This window comes from Monodelphis domestica, chromosome 1 (genome assembly GCF_027887165.1).
Source record: "Monodelphis domestica isolate mMonDom1 chromosome 1, mMonDom1.pri, whole genome shotgun sequence".
In the NCBI taxonomy this organism is placed as follows: Eukaryota; Metazoa; Chordata; class Mammalia; order Didelphimorphia; family Didelphidae; genus Monodelphis; species Monodelphis domestica.
The window spans coordinates 48,391,382-48,402,811 of record NC_077227.1 but is presented as its reverse complement, the minus strand read 5'-3'; positions in this window follow the sequence as shown (position 1 = coordinate 48,402,811).

The following is an 11,430-nucleotide window of genomic DNA, read 5'->3' as shown; positions in this document are numbered from 1 at the left end:
CTAGATGACCCCCAAATTCCCTTTGGATCTTGGGAGATTTTCCTCTCCCTGCCTGCTGAAGTTAGACCATTGAGCAGGACAGTTACAGACTTCAGAACTCCAGCTGAAACCTGGCTTGGGGGCCAGATGCTGGCTCACCCCTTCCAAAGCGGTGGAACACCTGTGGCTCCTCAGTCCAGAAGAAGGCATGTTCCTGTAGTGGTGGGTGAGCAATTATGTGGCTTCCATAGATGGGCCATGTATAACTTTTTAGAATGTTTAAAAAATCTTTATCTTCCATCTTAGAATCCATACTATGTATTGGTTCCAAGGCAGAAGAGTGGTAAGGGCTAGGCAATGGGAGTTAAGTGACTTGCCCAGGGTCACACAGCTAGAAAGTGTCTAAGGCCACATTTGAACCCAGGACCTCCCATCTCTTGGCCTGGCTTTCAATCCACTAAGCCACAAAGCTGCCCCCAATGTTTTAGAATTTTTAAGGCTGGCAGTGGTGAGAGCTGGGGTAAAGAGGAAACCAGGTAGTCTGCTTGAGGCCATAGTTTCCTAATGGCATAAATATTTATATATGTGTAGGTGCAAATATATATGTATATATATGTTTCAATATCACAATAATGCCTCTTTTTACTATGCTATGAAGTCTGTGTGGTTTTTAATGGCTGAATCTAAATCCAATATAAACATATAATGGCTAGATCTAAATAAATTCTCTCTATATACACATACATGTCTGTAAATATATATTTCTGTATAACAATAGTACATCTTATTACTATAAGATGAGGTCTGTGTGGTTGTTAATGGCTGGATCTCACAAATTCTACATATAATACAGATCTATGTAAATATATATATTCAATATCACAATAATGCCTCTTTTGACTATGATATGAACTTGTAGTTTTTAATGGCTGGATCTAAATGTAATAAAAACATAATGGCTGAATCTAAATTAATTCTCTCTATATATACACATACCTGTATAACTAGATCTAAATAAATTTTATATATAATGCATGTCCAAGGAAATATATGTTTCAAGATCACAATAATGCCTCTTTTTACAATTATATGAGGTCTATGTGGTTTTTCATGGCTGGATCTAAGTATAATACATCCATGTAATGGCTGGCTCTAAACATTTATCTCTATATGTGTAAATATGTGTGTATATATTTCAGTATCACAATAATGCCTCTTTTTACACTAATATGAGGTCTGTGTGGTTTTTAACGGCTGGATCTAAATGAATTCTCTATACATACATGTATGGCTGGAGCAAAATAAATTCTATATAATGCACGTCTGTGTAAATATATATAAATATATATTTCAGAATCACAATAATGCCTCTTTTTACTCTGATATGAGGTCTGTGTGGTTTTTAACGGCTGGATCTAAATATTTCTATATTTGTGTGTGGATGTGTAAATATTTATGTATATATATATATTTCCACATCACAATAATACCTCTTTTTACTAGATGAGGTCTGTGTGGTTTTTAATGGTTGACTCTAAATAGTGGATATGGACTGTAGGGTGAGAGTAGAGACCAAGCCAAGAATATCTGATTTAATCAGAGCCTCAGCAGGATGTAGGAGTGGCAGGAAGAGAGTGGGACACTGTCGGCACAGACACGACCTGTTACACTTGCTCTCCTAATTCTGAATTCTGTTCCTTGTGCACTTCTGCTCCTGGCTCTCTCAAATTAAGGATGCCCAGCAGCCAGAGGCTTTATCTCCTCCTCAGAGCAAGGGTTCCTTGAGGACCTGATCTGTGTCTGTCTCTCAGACTTCATTCACACTACAGGCAGACTATTTTCCATATTAGATTGTCATCTTTGAAGGGGAGTTTCCCCCTAAGAGTGAGGGTATCCCAAGAACAGAAGCTGTTTTTTTTTTCCACCTTCCTTCCCCACCCAGCCCTGGATGGATCCTACCAGAGGGCAGGGATCTGCCTCTGGCCTCAAACTGAAGGTTCCCTGAGGATGAGTCCTTCTGAGATATTGCTTCTGCCTCTGCACTCTGTCATTGTAGGAAGTAGACAGAACTCAGCCCTTCGGAGCCGTGCATTTGTGGGGACCACATTCCAGGGCAGGCGTTGACTTCCCATTGCTGAGATCACACATCTCCAGACTCATCCTGGCTGTGTAAATTACTTCCTGTCCTTGATCCTTCTCCACTTCACCCTCCTCAAAACAAAACAAAATGCTTATCTCCTAGAGGGCAGTGACATAGAATTCTTTTCCTTGGGTACCATTCCCTAGCCCAGTTCCAGAGCTCCTAGTTTCTGAACTCAATAGAACAATATTTATAATTTGACAAATGTTGACCAATAGGGGTTTGGTAAGTTTTGGATACACACTAGCTATTGAATCACTATCTCTTTGATAGAATGCACTGGAATGTTGGAATGTGCTAGCACAAGGAGGCTTGGGGTCAGTTAGAAGGGGCAGGGAGAGATGGAGAAAATTATTCTCCCAAACTGTAGTCTGCAAATTGGAGTGGATATAGGTTCAGAAGAGAATAAACTGTCATCCCTTAGGCAGGGAACATAGGATTTGGAGAAGGAAAAGCACCATAGGCATCATTTAGTCCAATTTACTCATTTTCCAGATGAGAAAACTAAGGCCAGAGAGGGGAAGAGACAGGCAGGGTTACTGAAGTCCTCAACAAAACCCTGAAATTCAAATTCAAATTAGGCCTCCTCTCTCAAGAGGAGGCAGATTCCAAAACACCAAGTTACCTGTCAATACCAAGAATAGTACCTTGTGTGCAGAGGGTACTTAGTAAATGTTTGTTGATTGGGAATCAACTTGCCAAGATGAATGCAGGAACTCTATGAACCCAATTACAAAACATTTTCCACACAAATAAGGTCAGATCTAAACCTTATGAGTAGCCTGGGCCAATATAATAAAAATGACAATTCTTCTAAATTAATTTACTTATTCAGTACCACATCAATCAAATTATTAAAAAATATTTTACACAGCTAGAATAACAAAATTCATCTGAAAGAACAAGAAGTCAAGAATATCAAGGGAATGAATATATATACTGTGCAAATACTATAAGAAATGACAAGCAGGATACATTCAGAAAAACCTAGGAGGATTTATATGAAATGATACAAAGTAGAACGAGCAGAACCAAAAGAACATTATACACAACATTGAATGACAGCTATTTTCAGCAAGACAACGATCTAAGATAATTTGAAAGAACTTATGATGAAAAATTGCTATGCACCTTCAGAGAAAGAACTGATGGAATCTGAATACAGATTGAAGCATACTTTAAAAAATTCTTTATTATTCTTTTTTTTCTTGTGCAACATGGTTAATGTGGAAATGTTTTGCATGGCTGCACATGTATAATCTATAAAAAATTGTTAAACTTTTCAAGGAGAGAGGAAGGGAAGGAGGGGAGAGAGAACTTAAAACTCAACAAAATTTTAAATGAATGATAAAAAATGTTGTTTACATGTAATTGAGAAGAAATAAAATTTAAAAAAAAAATTTAAAAGTTTGTTGAATTAAAAGGAAGCAAGTACGTGTCTGAAACTGACCCTCTTGTACTGCTAAATAAAAACATTTTCTTTTTCTTTAGTCTCATGGGGCTACAATCTTCCCCTTCATCTTTCCATCCTGATATTTTGCTGTTCTCCAAACCACCTCCTATTCCAGTCAGTCTGGTCAGCCTACCATCCCCCTAAACACATCAGGCTTATTCCTTTGAGTCTTTGTGGTTCCTCACCACTTTCACTTGAAATGTTATCCCATCTCTCTTCCTATTTTAATCCCATCCTATCGATCAGAGTCTCACCTCCAGAGGTGAATTCCATCCTGATTAAACTAACTGGGAGGTAGGGTTGATCATTCCCTTCTCTCACCTCCTGAAGTCAATAGATCAATCCTACATCTGGTTGCTTAATCACATCTTTTCTTGTTTTATTCTCTCATTGTCCTACGGTTTTGGGTGTTCTCTCCATCCAGAGAGGGAGCTCTCAAGTTCTCAAGGGAACTATCTTCTTCTACCATCCACCCCATACTACCAAGCACAGGGAGAGTTGCCTTTCCTTTCTTTTTCTTCTTAAATGTTCCCCACCTAGTCTCTGCTGCCAAATCCATGTTGAGATATATCATTCCCCTTTCTCTGTGCATATTAGTCCCATAGGAGAAATGAAATTATACGCAAGTGGGTCCTCCCAGCTGCACAAAAATCTTTTTTATAATCTAAGTGATTATAAAAACCTAGCACTCCATCCACCCTCCCTTCTTGAGAGTGGCTGAATTCAACCTTTTTTCTCAATTCCCAAAGTCATCTGCCTACCCCCTACCAGGAAATGGTCTCCTCTCTCCTTCCACTTTACTGTCAAAATGAAAAAAGCAATGTGAACTTCTAGAATGCCCCTCTTGGACATCTTTAAGCCTCTTTTTTTAATTTCACTTATCCTCCTCTTGTCTTCTCTCTATTGTCAGGTGTGTTTCTCTTCCCCAAGACTAACTGCCCCTACCTGCACCCCTCTTGCCTTTCTAAGGACTTTGCGCCATCAATTGCCTCTCCTCCTTTGGGGATTTTTATCTCTTCTTTTCCATCAGCTCCTTTCTCTCTGCCTAAAAACTTGTTCCAGTTACTCTTATCCTTCACAAAAATCAATCTTGTTTGGCTTCAGAAGACAGAAATGGGAAAAATGAATAGTAATTGTAGAATCTGATTTAGACTTAATATAAGGAAAGAGGAAAAGATCTTAATAAATTAGGGCTCCCTGAAAGTGAAATGGGCTACCTCCAAAGGCAGTGAGTTCCCCTTCACTGGGAGCTTCAGGTAAAGGCTGTCTGACCCTTGTTGAAGGTATAAGTGGTTAGGTATAGGTTGGATGAGAAGGAATTCAAGGTTTCTTCCCCATCCTTAAATTCTCTGATGTTCTCTAACTTTTCCCTCTTCTCGATCTACTGAATTGTCACATCTGATTGATCCTTTCTCTACCATATTTCACATACATTCTCTTCTTTCCATTCCCATTGCCACTAGCTTAATTCCATCTCCCATCACCTCTCACCTGGACTCTTTGAATAGCTTCCTACCTGGTGTTTCTTTTTCTAATCTTTCCCTCCCACCTGGATTCAAACTGTCCTTCACACAATATCCTTATAAATCTTCTTCATGTACACATCTGATCACATGATGCTTTAAAATCTTTAATGGATTGCTTTTGAAAGTAATGTAAAAGGTAAATTCCTTATTCCCAGCATGAAAGATATACTACCTCCGATCTAACTTTCCAACCAGATTTCACTTTACTCCCCTTTTGCTTCATGATATAAATATATAAATATAACATATATATAACACATATATAAATATATATTTCAGACAAACTGGCATACTTTGAGTTCACCATACACAAAATTTCATTTCCTACCTCCATGCTTTTGAACAGGGCATTCCACCATTCCCGAATTGCTCCACCTTTACCTTTGCCTCTTGATAGCCCCCTTTTCTATTCTGTTCCAAGGTTACCTTCCATAGGAGACCTCTTCTGAATCCCCCAGATTTTTGTTCTTCACCTTTCCTGACTTGGTACTTACTTTGGCATATAGTTTTCATTTGCTTATCTATGTACATGATATCTATCTCCCTGCCTCCTAGGAGAATGTGAGCTCTGTCATGTCCCTCCTGAGACCAGAGTTTGAATTTGGCTTCAGGTACTTGCTGTCTATGTGATCCTGAGCAAGTCACTTTCTTTGTCTCAGGTTTCCCAGCTAATAGGGTTGTTGTGAAGATAAAATGAATTAACATATATGTAAAGCACTTTGTAGACATTAAAAGGCTATATAAAATATCTGTTATGCAATAATAGATATGTATGTAAATAATAACAAATACCTTATAACAACATATAATTATTCAGGTATCCCTTTCATATCTCAGGGGTTAGGGGCACAGTGTCCCGGAAAATCCATGTAATATATTTTTTGGGCCTCCTTTGGTATCAGAAAAGGAATCTGAATTTTTTCTTTTTCTTTTATGTGATGTTTACAGTACTTCACTGTGAAATTAGCATTAAGTATTTGGTCATCAGCTATATGTAGGTCAATGTTAAGAAAATATACTGTATGAAAAATGAAATAAATATGATATTTTAATTAAACAAATTTAAGGAGAATAATACTAGACATACTATATATTTAACAAAAGACATTAAAAAAATAACCTTGGAGATTCCCTACTGGTACTCATCCTGTGCCTGTGGTACATACTTGTAATCAAGCTTTAACTTTTTACTTATTTTAACTTTAAAAAGAAATTGTATATATTTAGAAATTAAAAAATAATGTGTGTTGATGTTATATAATACTGAACATATATATTTTAGGCATTTCTGAGTTTCCAAACTTTTTCTCTGATGTCTGCTGGCTTTCACGTGCCATCTTCAGTTTCCACAAAACTTGCAAAAAATTCCCATTTAATGTCTTATCCCAATCTGTTCTGCATCAAAACTGTGACAGGGCAAGTAAAGATGTGGAAAGGATACTTATATATTATTAAATATATTATGTATCATTACATTATAATATAATTTTATAAGAATGATTTATAGAAATATGCAGATCTATAATCCTGATCCTCCCCACCATTGCATAGTCCAGTGCCTGGCACAAACTAGTTACTTAATAAAGGCTTGCTGAATGTATGCCTTTCTCCTTTTACCAAAATGGAATGTTCCAATCTTGTCCTGCCCTTTCCTGCCTCCACACATTTCCACAAGCTGCCCTTCCCCACCACTATCCCATAGAATGCCTTCTAAAGATGTAGACACCTCTCTGCTTATTGAAATTCTTGTCCTACCAGTCAGAAAGGGTCCCTTCCCTCCATTTCTTAATAGGAGTGTAGATCTAGAGTTGGAAAAGACCTGTGAGGTCTAGTCTAACTCTTACATTTTACATATAAAGAAACAGAAATCCAGATAGATGAATCAACTTACCCTAAGTCACACAAGAGAAGGGATTTCAACTCAGGTCTTGTGCTCTACATTCAAACTCTCCACTGTGCCTCTGTTTGATATCCAGCCTTTATATGCTAATATCACATTCTACCTTATACCTTACAGTTATTTGCGTGTATGTCTTGTAAGCTCCTTGAAGGCAGGGAATATGTTAGTGGCCATCATTGCATCTAGAGTACTTAGAATAGTGCCTTACAAATAGTAGGCACTGAAGAAATATGTGCTGAATAGAATAGTTGGGAAAGAAAGAGAAAGAGCTGCTCCCCTGGGCCCTGAGTAGGCAATTTTCAGGCCACTTCATTGGGTTAACACCCAACTTATTTATTCATGGGGTTTGGCAGGTCACTTATGGGCTTTCTATTGATTTAAGATTCCATACCCTACAGTAGACCAACTCTAATCAACTGGTCATTTTGATTATGCATCCCCTGTCTGGCCAGAAGCCTTTGTCCACATTTCCTTGCTTCTCTCCCCAACAGGTCTCAAGCCCCTCCTCTCATTGGCTTCAAAGAGAATTCTGCCTCCATCAGGGTTTTCTCCAAAGGGACTAGCTCAGCACATTTCAACATCAATAATTCTCCATATTCATGGAGCTCTGACCTGTGTGTATTCAGACCAGCAGCAGCTCCCCAGATGCTTTCTTCTCCTCTGCTCTCACTGGCTGGCTGTCTCAGAATAGTGAGGCTGGATGGACCCTTAGAGAGTATGTAATTCAAACCCCTCTCCTTTCAGAGGGAGGAATTGAGGCCACATAATGGCAAGGGATTTGTCAAGGCTACATACATGGCCGGTAAATGGGAGAACTAGAATGAGATCTGCCAGTCCTATCCTCCTTTCCCATTGTACTATATTATATGCACTCATTGTGAAATAAACATCTTTAATTCCATTCCCTTTACCCCCAAAAGCTTGACAGAAGAATATCAGTGGATCTCTTCCTCTCTGAATGGGTTTCACAACAGCCTTCCTGGCCAGAAAAAGGTCAGAAGGTTCCTTCTTCCAACTGTAGCTGACCATGTTAAGATACAATAAATTATCTTGTTTGGGCTCTTAAGTACTGGGATTAGGTCCAGGCAAGGTAGGCAGCTGTCTAGAGGAGCCCAAACAAAAGACATGTTTTAATATTCCCTTTTTAAATGCATATATTTGAATACTGGAACTTTTTGCTCTTTGGAGCATGAAAGCATTTTGCTTCATCATATGGAGAATGAGTTGAATGAGAACAAAGGGTTCTTAACCTGGTGTCTCTGAGCTTGCTTTCTAAAACAATATTTTGATTACTGTATTACTGTATAATTAGTTTTCCTTGTCATCCTGTGCATTTTATTTGTTGCATTTAAAACCATTATTCTGAGACGGGGACCACAGGTTTCACAGACCAAAGGGGTCCAGGACACAAAAAATAATAAGGACCCCTTGATAGACCATGTCTGTCCTTTGCACTATCAAAGGCTGTCTGGGAAGATCCTTCCCAGTTCTAACATTCTACATCCTAGGGTCCTTTCTACCTCTGACATTATATGTTCTGTGTTCCAGTGGCTCTCCTAGCTCTAATATTCTGATTCTATGATTTAATTTTCTGATGTCAAGTGTGGTATGTTACAGGGAAGACAGTCTTTGGTGTACAGTAATCCACTTGGGGTGCAATCATCAGCCTTTGCCTGGGGCACACAAATGCCTTGTTTTAGCTTGTTCTAGAGCCTTTGGCATTCACCTTTCTCCCTTAGATCTTTCCTGGCTTTTTTTTCCTGTCTGCTCTCCTCCTACTCTCACTTTCTCCTTCCTCCCCCCATACCTCTCTCCCTTTCTCCCCTCTCCTTTCCCTTCTTTCCTCTTTCTAATCTCTGCTCTGGAGGAAAACCTGTCTCTTTTTTTCGAATCTCAAACCTATGAATGAGAAAGTCTCTGTCTCTGCTGAGGATATGACGGCTGAGGAGGGGGCTTTTTTTTTCCAGGGAGTAAATAATAGGGCTGGTGTTTCTTCCATTTAAGAAAAAAAATTGTAATAGTCCATAATCCAAATCCTTTCCCACCATGAAATATATACAGACATATAAAGAATGGTTTATGGGCTTGGGTTTGGGAACATGGTGGTGGTTGGGAGGGGAGGTTCTGCAGCTACCCAAAAGCTATAAATGGGCCAACCTTTGGAACAGAAAAGTCTGTGCTATTTTCATGGGGAAGGAAATACCCTACTCAAATAGCAGGAATGGAGAGGAATAAGAGGGACTCTCAGTGATCAAGCCTTACAGAAAGAAAACTGCTTTTTAGTATAAATCTTAGTGCAAGAGGTAAACTGGTGAGAATAGTATGGAAAGAGGGAAATAGAAGAACAGATAAATAGATAGGATAATAGACTCTAGCATGTGGTTTTTTTTCATGTCTGATGAAGCCTTGGAACTCCCTCTTATATTTTTAAAGACCTCCAATAAAATGCATAGGATTATGTAGGAAACCAACTTTACTGAAATAGTTATCACATGGATAATGTAGAAATTTGTTTTGCTTGTCTACATATATTTTTAAGGGGGGGAGTTATTTTTCTTCCCTTCTCAACTGGTGGGAGAAGGGAAAAGGGAGATAATTGGGAATTGAAAAGAAAACAAAATTGAATAAAAATATAATTATCAAAAAATTTGAAAACCTGACAAGTGCAAGTTCTATTTTAGGAAACCTCTATTATTCTTGAGCTGGAAGGCACAGGAAATCCCCTAGATCATATCCATTCATTTTACACATGAGGAACCTGAAAGCCCAGAGAAGTGGCTTTCTCCAAACTACACAGGTCTATAATATAAAGCCAGAATTCAAAGTAGGGCCTCCAATCCTAGTCAGCTCTTCTTCCTCTGTAACTATGCTGATTGCCTAGATAAATAACAGATAAAGACAAAAAGGGAGGAAGAAGAAAAGGAGAAGCTGAGAGTAGGACAATTTGGAGTGCCAAACATCTGGATGAAAACTGTAAAGGTCCTATGGGAATTGAGATATTTCTGAATCATCAACTTACTTTTTTCACTTCTCATTCAAGTGTTCAGGCTTAGATAGAAATAGTTTGTCTCTGCTGGTAAATAGGTCTTGACCACTAGAATATCAGTTTAATATATGTATATAGGAATTGGGTCAGCAGATGGGCTAGCCATGGCCCTTCTCCCCTTGGTCATATTCCTGTATATGCAAATAGAATTTTTTAAAAATTCTCTTCTTTATAAAGGATGCTGCTGCTGGTTCATTGCTTGACTTGGTTCTCAGAGGTATCCCCAAACTCTCAAGATTTCCCTCTTGTGACCTTATTAATGGGACAACTGGCCAAAGTCTCTGACTAGGATTAAGAGTTAATCAGATGGGTCAGACTGTGCTTGGGTTAGAGGTCAATTTGTAGGGAGTTCTAGGAGTCAGACTGTGACCAGAGGTATGCAGCAACCTGGGGCTAATTTAACAGCACACTCAGGAGTTTAGAGGGTCAGTTTCTGACCAGGGTAGGAAATAGACTTCAGTTGTATGAAGAGCCAGGATGAGGGACCATGAAATAATGTTCTTCTAGGTGAAACTCTGGCTCAGATGGTGATGACCTTGTCCTCCTTGGCATGCCAGGCAAAGCAAATGGTTGTTGGGTTGGTTTTGGAATCCCCCTTTGGAGTTTAGACATGCATTTTGGCCAAAAAGAAGAGAAACAGAGAAGTCACTCCACTGGTGTGTATGTGGGACAGGAGTCTGTACAATAGAGATCAGGCTTTCTTCATTTGCTCCCCTCCCCCAAACTACTGAGCATAAATTCATAGACCAGTCACAGGCCAAACAAGCACAGAGGCTGCTTTTGTCCTGGCCAGCTTTCTATGCCTCCTGCTTTGTTTTTCTGTCTCTTGAGCCCCATTTGATATCAGCTCACTTGTAAAGCTGTTAGATTGCTATGCTTTTAATTGAGACAATGACATAGTGTATATGGGCTCCTATAAATAAACCTGAGAGGAATCAAAGTGATCTCTCTCTCTCCCTCTCTCCTTTTCTCCCTCTCTTTTTCTTCTTTCACTCTTTTTCTCCCTTCCTTCTCTTCTCCCTCTTTTTCCTGCCTCTCCTTTTCAGCATCCTTCTTCTCTTGTTTATCTAAAAACATGTAAGGATTTTATACAGGTCTCTGAGATCAAGAGTCCTCCAATAGACGTCAAAGGATATAAACAAAGAACTCTCAAAAGAAATACAAACTTACTACCTTGCCTTAGCTCATTTCTCTCCCCACCTCTCTGCTCTTTCTTTTTTCTCTCCGTCCTTTCTCTTCAGCACAAACTCAGAGTGAGAAAGCCGTCATGCCGCTGCAGAACAGCTTAACTGTGTGTTCAGTAAGTGTCTAGTTAAAGGGGCTGCTGATTTCTCAGAATTCTTACAAAAATGTGATCCATGCTGACTGCGGGTTCCTGTTGATAAG